At 36.2% G+C, this 14,984-nt stretch overlaps 1 protein-coding gene and 1 long non-coding RNA gene across 3 annotated transcripts in view; both read left to right on the top strand.

Moving 5' to 3' along the window:
- Window positions 1–14,984, top strand: part of REV3L (REV3 like, DNA directed polymerase zeta catalytic subunit) — a 115,967-nt gene that overhangs the window by 11,207 nt on the left and 89,776 nt on the right. The gene's annotated exons all lie outside the window — the stretch shown is intronic.
- On the top strand, window positions 4,650–12,952 carry LOC147654773 (uncharacterized). The gene is made up of 2 exons (XR_015283096.1): window positions 4,650–9,110; window positions 10,398–12,952. It is a non-coding gene; the product is annotated as an uncharacterized LOC147654773 (long non-coding RNA).

The following is a 14,984-nucleotide window of genomic DNA, read 5'->3' as shown; positions in this document are numbered from 1 at the left end:
ATGGTAATTCATGTCATTCTTGGTTCTAATTTTTTATGGTTTTCTGGGTTGTGGTTTTTTGGTGGTGGTGGTTTTTTTTGATGTACTGTTCTTGAGGAATTGTGCATTGACAAATCTGCAATCCCCATGCAGAGATTAATTTAGTATCTTTACATTACAGATTCCTGGTTTCAGTCTGATGCATTAAAAAAACCCCAAAAAACCCACAAGAAAAGTCAAAAAAACCCAGAGAAACCCCATCAACACACTTTTAAATGGGAAAAACAGAATAAAGTACTGCTAAGCATTTACAGATTGTGCCAGCATGTCAGGTTTTGGTGAATTTGTGTTCTTATGCCAACAGTTGGAAATCTAATCAAGGAAATAAATAGTCATTTTTAACCACTGCTGTATTAAAGATGAAAGATTTAAGAATCAAAACCAGTTGTTATAGGCAGTGTGCAGATGATAGTGGAGTAGTCCTCACTCCAAAAAAGTTATGTTCTATATAAATGGAGCATTAAAAGGTGTAGAAAGAGTGATATGTTATGAAAACAGATGGCATGGCAGTATTGTTAGTCATTATTTTGAAGTGGAGTTTTGTAGGAGGGATTTCCTGAATGGAAAACCAGGGGAAGGGTAGGATGTGTTGAAAGGAAGACTGGGATCAGAAGGGTATATGTAGAGCATGTGAGGTAAGCTGGGGGTTGGGGGAGGTTGGAGGAAGGAGAGTGCTGAGAGCCAGGACTGTGGAAAATACTGATGTTGGCGTTGCAATAACAGGGACCAGTTACCTAAGGCTGCTCCCTTTTGGATTTTCTTGCTTTGGCTCATGGGGCTGACTCATGCCCTGGAATTTATCTCTGGACTTGTGGCTGGAGGTACATGAGATATTGCTTCAAGTTTATTGCTCTGTGCAGTGGGAGAAGAGAGAAAAAACAAGTCCCCCTGACTGAGAACTGTCCAAGAGGTGTAGAACATAGTGAAGAGCTACAGTATTCTCATCTCTACTATACAGTATGTGAGCACTTTTTGTGTTGCCTACTTTCATGACAATTTGTATTATTTTTAGGTTAAGGGATATGAAAATATAAATAAAACAAATAAATACCTGGTGTTCATCTTCCCACTATATCAATAGAAATAAAAAAGACCAGCCATATTTCAAGCCAGACTCTGCAGTCGTGGGTGCACAAGAAAATGCGTCTCGTGCTGGCTGTGAAAGATAGGTGGGCCTGCATAATGTTAGACACATATGTGGCAGGTTTCAAAAACACAACAAAAGACAATTGCTGTGAAAAACAACTCATTTCTTCAACCTGATCATCTCTTCTTTAGTGCAAATAGGCTTCTTGTAGCCTGTTTGTTTGTTACGTTACTCAGTTATTTCTATAAAAATCTTACTTATGCTATGTAAAATTGATTTATTGTAAGAAAACCGTAGCAGTATCTTGTTCTTTCCAGGTTAGCCTTTGGCTTTTTCAGAGTGTTGTTCTCTTATGGACACCACTAGGTATTTTATGTTTATTAGTAATTCGGCTTCTGTAGCCATCTGACTCACAGTAAGAGCCATTTCATTACAGTGAATGTTGCAATTTTACTTTTTAAAGGGTGAGTGACTGCATTTTTTACTTGTAGTACCCTAATTACTAGGGATTTGATACTTTGACAGCAGAACATGTAATGTAAGTGTAATGAGAGGCTGAAGCGTATCCATTTGGCAGTAAAGTTTTGGAGATAAAATGGTGGTGGAAAAAGAGCAGTAGATCAGAGTGGTGTTGGCCAGAGAACTTGAATAAGAAACTGATTTAGGAGAAAACCTGGTGACTTGAGATTGCATTTTAGTGCTTTTATTGCCTGAAGATACATAATTTGATATACAAGGGTCAGGAGAAGCACATGCAATGTCTAAAAGAGTAGTACAAAACTTGTCTGTTGTTACAGCTGCTTTACAGAAGCCATCAGTTGAAACTTAAAACTTGATGAGTTTCCAATCCAGTGGTTTACATTTTCTTTCTTCTATATTTGGTTAATGATTTAAAATGTTTTATGGTGTGCAGTATTGAACATGAGTTCCTTGGTCCAAGAATTTGATACGGTAACCATCATATTGCATAAATGTTGCTTTCTGAAGCCTTCTGATTTTATTTAGCTTGTGTTGTGACAAGTAAATGGTCAGGTGTGGTCATTTGTTAGCACTTTTACACTAGAATTGCAGGGGAGAGGCAAAAGCGGGGAAAGGGCTCATTCAGTATGTTTACTGAACTGAGGAGGCTTTTGGGGGAGAGTTTTTGGTATCCTGTTTATTTTATTTTATTTTTTTAATGGAGGTAGACTTAATCTTTTGTCCTCAAGTAATTGGGTTCATTGTTAGCACAGCATAATTGAGTTCTAGAGCTGAAAATAACTTACAGCTTCAGACTGTTTTGTGAGCTGCATATTGATGCTGTAATGAGTAACTGAGAAAGGCAGATGACTTTCTACTGTGTTCTGAATTACTGCACACACTGCAGCTTTGCAGAAGTGTGCTGTTTCAGTTCATCAGAACAGTAAAACAGGATACTTCTAGTTCTGGAGGTGACATATTCCTGTGAGGATTACAGGAGGAGAGACAGATGAAGAAAAAAAAAATCTTGGTGAGTTAGAAGTCCATTCCATCTGTGTTCATGAGGGGATATCAACTTTTTTCTATCTAAACATACTAAAATATTTTCTTAATTTCTTCAAATGTGAAATGATCTGTTACAGATACCAGCTATTCCTTAATGTAACTAGATGTAATGGAATTAGATGTATTCTGCTAGTCTGAATATCATCCTAGCTCTTCAATATCTTTAAATTGTATTTAAGTGCATACCCAGAACCATAATCCCTTTGACTGAGTAGAACCTGGTGTAGCAGGTTACGTTATGATGTTAACATCATAAATGTTATGAAAGAGTTTTGAACAAAATGAGGTTTTTTAGGGAAAATTCAAATGTTTGGGAAAACATTGTTTAAAAATCAGTTCAAGGATGAAATTTGTAATTAAGGATGATAGTGTCATCAATATAAAATAAATGACTTCTAGTAAACTTCTATGGAGGTGACAGCAGTTTTGTGTTTATGTTGGTTTTCTAAATATTCTTAAATGTTATTGTTACTGGTGCCATCCAGAATCTCTCCATGTCATTTTGTTACTTCTTTCTATGAAACGTAGAGTACTACTGAAAGAGAAGGCATGTTGTGCTTTTTACAGTTGTAGTGAATTGAACCTTAATTGCAATTCCAGAAATTCTTTCCAGTGTTCCAGCCAAGGAATAAACAATCAAGTCCTAGTTGTTATTACTATTTGGGTACTAATCAGCTGCTTTTAAAAGTAAAATGTTTCTTTTTTCCTTGTAACTGTTGTATCCTGTCAATTCTGTGTATTATCTTAAAAAAGTACCAAGGACTAAAGTAGGTTTTTTTAACTCAACCTATGTTCTAGTAGCTGCTAGCATTTAGAACAAGGAAATCTCCAAGTTGACACTGGAGGCTAGCCACGTGAAAGGACAAGGTGCCAACTGCATGAATTATTTGTTTTTCTGGCAAATAGCTTCTGTATACACTCATCCCTAACTCAGAAGTAAATCTGGCCTGAGGTAATTTCTGCTTTTCTGTGTTAGTTCAAGTTCAGCTCTGAAGTCATGAAGCACAGGTCGCATATGTAGTGCAAATTGTTGCTCTTTGGCCATTTTTGTAGTTGTGCAGTGGGGTCAAAAGCTCTTTTGCTATTCATGAATTTCAGTCACATTTTAAAATAAGCTCAGTTGCAACTGGACATTGTTTTCTCTCATTCCTAAGCTGTATGTTGCAGTGTTTAGCTTTAAAAAGGCTTCTAAAGATCACCTCTCATGAGGTTTAGTGGTATTTCTGCGTAGGCCTATTCATAGACAAGGGGCTTTACTCCAAAGAAAGATAGTGATGGTTAGAATCGTTGTAGTTTTGTATTAGAATTTGCTCAAGCAGTTAAAAAATTAGTTAAAAAAAAATAAGGCAATCAGATATTTTCTACTATTAGTAAAGAATGTGATGAAAATGGAGTGATCTTTTCTTAAGAAATAAAGTGAAACAAAAGAAATTTTAGATTGACTTGAGACTCAATTTCCATTAAGTGAAAGGATAAAACAAAAATCAGTAGATGATGATTATAATTAACATCTATTTAGAAATGGCTTGCAACTTTTTCAGTGGGGAGACAAATATTTATGTTGTGTAATTGTTAATGGAGTTCTTGATTCCCATTTATTGAACAGTGGCATCCACAGTAAGAGAGTCAATGTGTCCAAAATGTCACATTTGCAGACTTTTTTTGTTAACACACCAGTGTTGTAAGAAACCACGTGTTAGATCTTTTTTTGTTTCAGGACAGTTTCTTAATATGTGAGACACAAAAATCTCAATGGACAGTTTATCAATTGGGTGCAAGGAAATTTGTCAGTAGATGACCTGGTTGATACGGTTATATAACATCAAGACTTGATTTTTCAGTAGCATATAAGAATCACAGTTCCTATACTGGCCATCTCTAGGATTTCCATCCTGACAGGTTTGTGGGTGTTTTTTTGTGGTATTTTGTTGGTTTTTTTATTTTTTAATAGAAATGTGCTGCAGATGTTTTTATTTAGAGACAGTAATTGGAGTCCTGTGGTGTTTATAATGCATAATAGTCAAGGGTAGTTACTAATTTGTAGGAGCAAATCAGGAGAACCCATCATCTTAGTTGTGATTTGTGTATGAGATTAAGTTTTTACGGTTTTTTTTTGGCCATAATTTTGAAGTGATTGCTATTTTTCACGCAGTCATAAGCTAAGGTTTTTGTCTCCCCCACAGGTCCCCAGTTCACATCCTAAACAGAATTTTACACATCAAGACTTGAAAACCTGATAATAGCAAGATAAATCAAAATACTTACCATATCAAACCAATGCCCATTTAAGCAGTATTGCTGTTATTTGGTCATTTCTTTGTACATTTACATATTAGAGTTATTTTCAATTGGATTAAACTCTTGCAAGATAGTATTTCCTTCAAGTTGGTCTTGCAGGATTATGCTCAGATTGAAAGCTGAGAGTAGTGTGTAGTATCTTTGCAAAGACATCTGGCTTTTCTTTCTTTAAATCTGACTCCTGCAAAGAGTGGGTTTTCAATGGTTGTTGCATATTTAAATTGTGTGGCTGTTTTTTTTCTCTGAATGCCATATATGTGGTTAGTGAATGACTTTGTGCTTTGAAATATTTATTCAATTATTAATTTGGTTTTACAGATGTAGAATCAAGACCGAGGGACTGAATGACCTTTGTACAAGGTCATGGTAGATTTAAAGTGGGATTCATCCTCCTTTTCATGTCACTAGGTATTTTAATCACAAGAGCATAATTTAAGATAATGATATGTACCAGTGCTCCTAAGAATTCCGCATAAGATATGTGCCTTTATGCCATGGTATTGTGTGCAGATTTGTACATCAACCTAATGAGCAATAGACTGGACACAAGACACTGTAGGATACATATATATTGGAAAGTCACTAAGCAGAAGGTTTTATTAAAAGGTTACATTTTGGGGGGGAATTAAAGAAGGTCCATTTCATTAAAGTTTATGCTTTTTTTAATCATGTGCTAAGTTTTTAAGTATTCTGTATTGATAAGTGATTTCCAAGACTCACAGCATAACATCTTATGCTCTGAAAATTGAAGTTTTGAGTGTGCTGTGTTTCCTGGTTTTGAGCCATATTCCAAGTACAAGTCTGCATATATGATAGTGCACTTCCACTTCCTGAAAGAACTGCTTGAAGGATAGTCCCTGACATAGTTTGGCTCACATAGCTCCTTTATTTAAAAAAAAAAAATCCTGGACAGGGAAACTTGGCAGGCAGTCATATTGGACAATAATAAACATGCCTCTGCCAGAAGTGTTTGAATTTGTTACAGTCATCTGCTCAGGACTAGTAGCTGCTTAGAGAACTATGAATAGTAACAGTAAAGGCAGAGGAACAATTTTTCTACAGGCATAGGAGTTTAAATGATGCTTATTTGGAAGACTGCCTTTGTTACCAAAGAGTTGGAAACAGGGGTTTTTTTCTCTTAAAGTTTTTTTCCTGAAGAAATTAAAATCTGTTTATACTACATATAATTAAAAGGTTTTGAACATAGATTTTAGAACAGGACAGTGCAGAAACACCCCAGTGACAGCAGTGAATTATTGTTTTGGTTAAAGCCAAGAGAGAAAATAAATAGCTTTTCCTGTGTTTTTGTATTTCAAGGTCTTCTGGTGGTTTGGATGGCAATTCTCTGCTTTTTCAAGAGGAAATTTTTTAGCTCTGAAAAGGCTAGAGTCCTGGAAGTTTTACTTCTTTCAGCTTCTCTTTAAGCTTGCACAAGACTTACTATTATTTTCTGGAGGGTTTCAGGTTCTTTTTCCAGTCCACAGCCATAACTGTTAATACCATGATGTATCAGGCACCTGTGTGAGAAGTTCTGCTGGATCTGTGCTTTGCTGTTGATTCGCTTCATATCAGAAGTAAAATAAGTACATTCAAGTTAATTGACTTGGATTCCAAATAATCAGCAAAGTGTTGGTCTCAACTACATAAAATATTTTTTAAGCACTGATTTTTCATTCTGATTATGGTCCATTTCCTCTAGTACACTTGTTTGAATGCCCACTGGAAAAGTAAGAGCAGTCTCATGGCTAGGGTGGTAGAGTTCCGATTTTGTTTTTTCTGTCAGTTTCCTGTGAGGCTTTCAAAAATGCTTCTAATATCTATAAAATTATAAGTAGAAGTAAATTCCTAATTTATATACAGGCACAGTGCTGCACTGGTAATCTAACCTGAATAATTTGAATCTACATTGTCCTGTTTCCACTTTTTGGTCTAATTGCAAATAAGAAAATGTGTTCTTTTCTTCATTGTCCTGAACTTTGTTATCACTACTTCCAGGTTCTTCTGTTTTGCATACCTGAGTGAGTTCAGGTGTGTCAGTTGTTTCCTAAACTCATTATTAATAATTTCATCATTATTGTTCAAAGTTAAACCTTTCTCTCAAAAGGACCAGGAGCTGGGACAGTGAAATAAATACCATTGTCCAGAATAGAAGTGAAACCGTTAGTACTGGAAATAAAACACAAGTAATTTCAAATCTGAAACATGAGAATGGGAAAATTTCTGTTCCGTGGTACTGGTGTTCTCAAAGAGATTTTTCTAGACTTGAACTGGAGCCTCTGGTTAAGCAGTGCTCATTGCTTTACAAAACAGTACATCCTGAGAAATATTTTACTTCTTTTTTAAAGGAGCAAGAGATGATGGCAACTTTATACTTCAACAGCCTAAAACCATTTACTAATCAGTAATCTTTATGGACTTTATGAGTTAACTGCGGCAATAACTGTCCAACAGACCTCAGGGACAAAAAACCCCTGGAGCTGTGATTCCTCAGTGTACTTCTGAACTTGTGTAAACTTCTTTATCTGTCTCCTGATACAAGATAATTAGTATGAAGTCGTTGCATGGCTTCAGGAACATGGTTTTTCTTTTCAAATCTTGGACATGTAAATAATTGCTTCTGAGAAAGACTCTTAAGTGCTCATTTAAGGTGTGTCGTCACTAAGCAATTAGCAGTAGTGCTTGTTTGGTTCTCCAAAAGTCCTTTAACAACCTACCTGTATTTTCAGATTTGGTCAGGCTTACTGATTTTAGGAAAAATCACAGTTTAGAGTTCAAGCACATTTCTTACTCAAGCTTGTTGTGATGATGCAGCTCAAATTATTTTTGGAGCTTGTAGTCCTCCAGTCATCTGGCTGCAGTTGTTCTCAAGGGACATGTAAGCAGACAGTATGTGCTGGTAAATGCTCTTAGAGGATCTCAGCATGAAAAGTAGAACATACCACTAGAGGTACATGGAAGAAGAAAGGGTAGTGAAGAGTCACTGGCTGTTGTTTTACAAACACCTGCTAGGTGCATCTGAACGCATGTGAATAAAGCAAAAGCTATTTTCGAAGAGATGAAGACTATTGCTTCTCTAAAAATAAAAAGAAAAATATGTTCAGTAGCTTCTAGTTCTCTTTTTCTCCTTTTATGGCTAACTTCTACTATTCCAGTAGTTGTAGCACAGGGAAACAATGTTTTGAGAAGGTTACCATATGTGTATTCTGTCACCAGCTGAAATAAAGACCTGATAATAAATGCTTGTTTCTGTAAGCTCTTGGGTAAAAAGCATTGAATCCACTACATAAAACCAACTAGTATGATTTTCTGGTTTCAAAGGTTTAATAGTTTTATCAAAAATTATGTTAAGAACACATTAAATTACCTTTCATAGTTAATCTGTATTGTTATTTGCAAGTTTTGCTTCCTGTTAGTGTGGTAAGGAGACTTTATCCTGTTCACTTGCTACATGTACAGTGTCTTGAGAGTTCTGTTCTGTCCACATTGCTCCCTTTTTTAGCTAATATTTAATCTTAAACTCTCCAGCATGCTTTTTGTTATTTTGGGTTTTTTTCCACATGTATATTAGCCCTATTTTTGTATGAAAACCCTTAGTTTACCTGGACCTTTCATTAATGCAGTGAGCTGTCTGTATTGGGCTTGGATGTTGCTATTCTGGTTACCAGGTTCTACTGAGGAGCTTAATTAAGCCCTCTGGATGTCTTAAATGTAGATGGTCTCTATCCTATTACTAAAATATGCAGCTTTTAAACAGATTACAGATCAGAACTGAGGATTTAGGATTGATGCAGGATTGATGCAACTGTATAGTGATGATGATTTTCTCAGTGCATTGGAAAAGCAGGTTGTGTTCTTTAAACATTCCTGTTCGTTTCCATGATCCATTCAACTCAAAGGCTTACTATAGTAAGATGTGAAATTTTTATATTAGACTTGTATAGGTATTTGATACCTTTTTCTGAACATAGTAACTAGTAGACATAAATTTTCAAAACCCAAATAAATGAACTTCTGTTTCTGCAGCTTTGTATACATATATACAACAGTCTTCTTCCTTGCCATCTTCAATTTAAGCAGAATTTTTTGCAAAGTCAGACTTCTAAGAATAATTGCAGCAATTCCAGGGGACATAAAAGAAAAGCCTCTTGGGAACCCTTGCTTTGTGATTGTCATGGGGTAGCTTTACCTTTAAGACAGCCTGGAGGGAGAGGAAGTTGAAGCTGCTGGTGGCTGATGGGAGTTTTTCCCTCCTGACCAATTATCGGTCATTTTCAAGAATTGACAGCAGATCTGACCATTAAAAAGTGAATTCAACTTGTAAACACCCCCTTAAGAAGTACAGACAAAATTCTCTTGTTCTCTTTGGTTTCCGGCTTCGGACAAGGTAGCAGGCTCTGTCTTGGCCTCCTCCCCCCCTCTCCAGGCCTACAAGGCCGCGGGGTGGAGGGGGGGGGGAGGGAGAAGAGAAGCAGCGCTGGCCAGCCGAGCTTGGTTTTCAGTTTTTGCTGCTAGACTGAAACTTAACACCATGAACTCTTGCAGTTTTCCTAAAGCTTTTAATTCTTTTACTACCTGGATAAACATACAGATTACTCCTTTTCTCAGAAAGACAGAGAGAGAGAGACAATCAACATAGAGGAGACATCACAGAACCACCAAAAACAGTGAAGAAAAGAGTTAAGTTTAAATAAGAAAGAGAGAATAAGGAGATGCTTTACAGCTGAAATATCTTTTCTGTTAAAGCTATGGAGATGGACAATAATAGTATAAAAAGACTCCTTTAATTCATGATAAGAGTATTAGGAGGAGTGAGATATTCAAAGTGTAACTTTTGAGCAGAAGAGAGACAGAGAGAGTACTTGTGATACTGTGAGTTGCTGGAATTGAGTTGAGTGAAGATTTTGAAGCTTTGAGGGCAAAGAGAAAACTGTTTTCCAGGAAGGCTCACAGAGACAAATGAAGAAGACTTCTGCCTTTGAATAACTTATCCTTAAAATAAGATTCCTAAACTCTGTGACCCATACACACCTTGGAGATGTGAAATGGGAGGAGAAGATCTAATGACAGATTTCCGGGCAGCTGGCATTAGAGAAATAGAAAACTATGATGAAAAATAGTTTTCTCGTGAGAAACTCCGTAAGCTAACAGAAAGAGACTTCTGTTTCTCTACAAAGACTGATGAAAGACTGTAGCAAGAATTAAGACTGTTTTTAACCACCAAAGTCCTAAAGTTATTTGTCTCTATGTTGTCATGTGTACAGAGAAATAGTTAAGATGTAGAAGATAAGGAGGTTTTCTGAAAGTTTATTCTGGTATTCTCATTCTTGTAGTTTGTTAATAAACTGTCTTTATTCCTTTAAGTCTTAAGCCTGTTTTGCTCTTGTTTTAATCCATATCTCACAACAAAAAAATAAGTAGTTTTTTAGTTACTGGTTTAAAACCACGACAGTGATTTGTCATTTTAACTTTGTTTTTAAATGAGAAGCAGTTCTGTACTTGTAGTTGCAAGGAAGCATTCAACACCAAAACAAAGTCAATCTAATGTGTGCTTAGCTGTCAGCCTGAAACAATAGCAGTTAAAACTATGCCAATCTGAGTGCCAGTAGTGGTGGTCCAGAATATCAGAGTGCTTTACTGTTTGATTGTTCATGGAGCTGTAGAAAGTAATACCATATTTACATCCATGTTACCTGCATTCTGAAAAATGTAGAGCCCAGGTAAGCTGATAGTCAATAAAAAGAGTAAAAGAACATACATATCTGGATATTAAAATGAAAAGCAGCAAACTTTCAGGTTTGAAATCTCTTTTCTGAAACAAGTTTTTTAAAACTTCAGCCATGCCAATATAATTCGTGTCAAATTAGGATGCTTCATACACACAGTAATTAATTATATTTATTTTCTTGAAGAAAAACTACCCCACTGCTTTTTCTTTTGTTTAATTTTTTGGGGGCTTAAGGCTAACTGTGGTTGTGATTGGATGGCTTAAATATTTGTTAAAATATATTTGTGTAGAAACTGGAGTCAAATGGAGGGGAAAATCCTCATAACTAAAGTGGTAGACATTGCCATAGACCACCTGCTTTAGATGACTCTGCTTTGAGCAGGGAAGTTGGACTAGATGGTGTCCAGGGTGCCTTCCAACCTCAACTGTTCTGCCAATCTGTTACATGACAGAAGAATTGCATTTAATATACCTGCATTAAAAATGGGTTTATCCAACTAGTTTGTATTGCAGATTTTCTTTGTTTTGTTGAAATATTTTATCTCATTCTATTGTCTTCAATTAAAAGAAAGAATACTAAAATCATTTTTATGTGGTATTTATTAATGGAGCTCTTTGTCAGTTCTAAAGGAATGCCATCTGTAGATATGAATTTTACCAAACTTAAGATATTTGTTCTGCACCTACTTGAGAGAGATGGTCTCTGTCATAAAATGTATTTAGAAAAACTTTGTAAATCTAGGTCACTTAATTTACCATTTCTGTGGTTTGGTTTTCTTCTAATGTCTTCATTAAACCACCACATAGTGACGTACAATTTGTGATTCCCTAAGAATAGAAGTGTAATAGTTATCCTATTTGGAAAAAGGAGCATGAGTTCATTCAGGTGATATAAGGGAGAAGCTCAGTACAGCTAAAATAGATGTGCCTTAGTTGCTCATGATGAAGCATTACAGACCTCTGAACTGAGTTTCAGGAGAGACATGATATGAAGTGAATAAGTGATTAAATCTTCAATCAGGGAACAAAGGCAAACAGCAAACACTTAGTAAAATTTGCATAGTTCAGATTAGGTTGCATTTGATTGTTGGCGTTTAACAGTTCACTTAGCATGCAGAGTATCCCTTCAGAAGATTTAAATTATCAGATTTGGTGGTTAAAATGAGTAAAGTTAAACTAGGAATACTGCAACACAGATGAAAAGATAAAAAAAAAAAGGAATTATGTAAATAAATCTTGAGTTTGACAGAGCTTTTTTTAGTCCCACAAGTAAAATTTTAGAATGCAAACATTTCAACCAGAGTGCTCCTTTTTTTTCTGAACACACCCACATACTCTAACTACTATATATACAGATAAAATATATGTAGTTAGAAATGTTACTATGGTTTTAATATACAATGTGTCTAGTTTTCAGTTGGCCTGGGTTTGAGCTCTATGGTAAAGATACTCTTGCATATTTTTGCAGATTTTTTTGGTATTCTTATTGATGCACTTCTAGGTTTTTATTCTTGTACTGCTTGTTTAATTTATTGTTCCTTAGCTGTGTGCCATGAAGTACAAGCATACTGTCTCTTTCTGCCCTGCTGAACAATATCCTTTCTAACTGTAGTAAAACTTACTTTAGTAACTTATTGAGAGTAGAGGACACGGGAGAGCTGCTTGAGAATTTTTTATTTTATTTCTCACTGCAATGTAAAATTCAAGGTAAAAGTTTTCTGATAACTGTATCACCTGATACCATAGGCTTTCATTTGTTTTGAATTATATGTGGCTGCAGAATAAGAGCTGGAGCGTGATCTTTAGAAAAGGCCAGTAACTTTGGAGGTTTCATGCCTTTAAGGAACATAAATATTTCACATGGGAAGCTACTGATTATAATATTTATTTTTAATAAACTATTTTAGTGCCAGTTGACCATGCAGTTAGTTTGTATAAGTAACGTGTAATGTTCATAGGATTCAGGAAAGACAAAGAATAGTAGCAGTCATACTATGTTATGTAGATCACTTCATAGAGTTTGGGTGTTCAGACAAATTGTGGTGTTGTATGTAAGAACAAAGAATGTAAACAAAGTCCATGGTATGGAAAACAGGGACTGTGAAAAGAATTTCAGGTCATTGCAGACAAGTGGCTGAATGAATAATTGGTATGATGCTGAAAAGGGCTAATGTCATTTTTGGTTACAACAGAATGCCAGAGGTTGAAGGTACCATTTGTGAAACAGATGTGCTATACAGTGTGACTGTGCCAATGCATTTTGAAGTACATAAGAAAAATATAGGAGGCTTAGAAGAATGCTCAAAACATTTTTTTTTTTTCCCTCTAGAGGATACTGAGGTAAACTTTTATTAGATGGCATCAGGAGCTTGTGAAGAAGTGATGAGAAGTTCTAGTTCAGTAAGAAAACCACAGGAAAAATAATACCTGAAGTTCAGGCTAGTCAAATTCAAACAGACACATAAGTAATGAAGAATTCTAGAGAGAGGAATTTAAAGACTTATGAGCTGCTTGTTAGAAGAAAGTGGTAGCCACGTCTTCTCCTAAAGAAAGATATAGATCTTTCTGGAATGGCTGCTTTTGTCATTTAAACCACTGGACAGCCAGGTCTGTAATGTACTGAAATATAGACAAATCAAAGAAGTCTTCTCCCATAACTTAACAAAAAGAACATTAAATATTAGTCCACTGCATCAATATGATTCAGTGCTGTATTCAGTGCAGGCTTGCTTCTGGCTGGGAAATACTGCTTGTAGTTCAGTCTCAGAACATGGAGTACAGGTGTGTGAAGTAGAAAAATTTGCATTCCAGCTCCCCATTAGGCTCCTTGTTTTATTTCAGAGTTCACTGACCTGTGCACATCTGAGCTGTTTGTAAACAGCTGACCCCAAATGCTGGGAGTTTAGATGTAATCTGTGGGTAGGATTGTGCTTTCTCTTTCTTGGAGCTCATGAGTGAGTTCACTAGCTTTGCAGCACCACTTTAATGGTGTTACCCTGTAGTAACAGCTATGCAAACTGTCATAGCAGGAGCAGCTGATATGCTGTAAATTTATGTGCTGGTTCAACCTGCTGTAGCTTGTGCATGTGCTCATACTTCCAGGGATGACAGACAAAACATCTTGCCTGTGCTTTCAAAGCATTTGAGCAATCCGTTATAGTGTCTTCAGCTGGTGTCACTGCCACAATGGAACTAGAATTTGAAACTAAATGTAACATCTCCATGAAATGTGTCCGTGGATAATCAGGGTCTCTCTGCCATTTTCTTACTGTGGGAGAGGGAGATTACTGTCATAGAGCACTAAGCAAAGAGTCCTTTGTTGTCTTCCAAAAGCAGCTGTTAAATTCATAATTTGAGTAAATTTTAGCTTGATAAGCCAGTTTTTGAGATGTGCTTGTCCTTAGAAATGTATCTGATTAATAATTCAGCATGTGCAGGATTGGATTCTTCCGACTGCTTGTGACTGAAGAGAGGATGCCAATATGGCACGTGGTCTCACACATAGCTCAGGGCATAAAGGGCAAGTGGCTTCTACCTCCTGTCTGCTCTTTCTGGTTCTAAGAGAGAATCCTGTAGTGAATGCATACCTTATAAATTAAAGTGATGTGTCTAGAATTTATTTGTTACTTGATTCTTTCTGCCTTTCAAACAGGATAAGCCGTGTATGGTACATTTTGGCTAGTTGCAAAAGCAGGGTGTCTGGGTTCATAGAATCATTGGGCTTTACTATTTATCCATTATTGTTAAACATTTCTGAGGCTTATTGTATTTTGGCAGATGCTATTTTCTTGTTTCCTTTGTGTGAGGAAACTCTTCTCCAGAAGGATGTAAACGACAAAGCAGACACTTTTTTCAGGTAGTGCTGGATCTGGTTAGATCTACTGAAAGACCAGGCAAATGCATCAGCATAATAAAGTCACTGTTTTAGTAAATACAAGTGTAGTTTGGCAAGCCCAGTCTGTTTTTATTCAAATCTCCTTCTAGCATAAGTAACACTTTAAAAAGCACCTTCAGGAGAGCACAGCATCAGGCCAGATGTGGTTTGCTTCTCTGCTGTGTGAAATAGAAAGCCTCTGCTGTTTTTTTCTGAAGCAATTGTATTTTTGTTCCTGTTAGCATTAAACACTTCAACATCAAGTGTTCTGATCATCACAATATTCTTTGAAACAGTTATCTTTATTTCTAGACAGATCGATATATTTATGGCAATGCGAGGATTTCACTGGCATTGATTTGATTTACGGCGTTGGGAGACCTTCCTGGCATTGCCATTGCCCTTGTCTCTTTCTGAGAGCATGAGCACTCATTGCA

This window comes from Cyanistes caeruleus, chromosome 2, assembly GCF_971803275.1.
Source record: "Cyanistes caeruleus chromosome 2, bCyaCae1.hap1.1, whole genome shotgun sequence".
Classification (NCBI taxonomy): domain Eukaryota; kingdom Metazoa; phylum Chordata; class Aves; order Passeriformes; family Paridae; genus Cyanistes; species Cyanistes caeruleus.
Note: the sequence above shows the minus strand (reverse complement) of the source record. Positions and strands in the feature narration are given on the sequence as shown.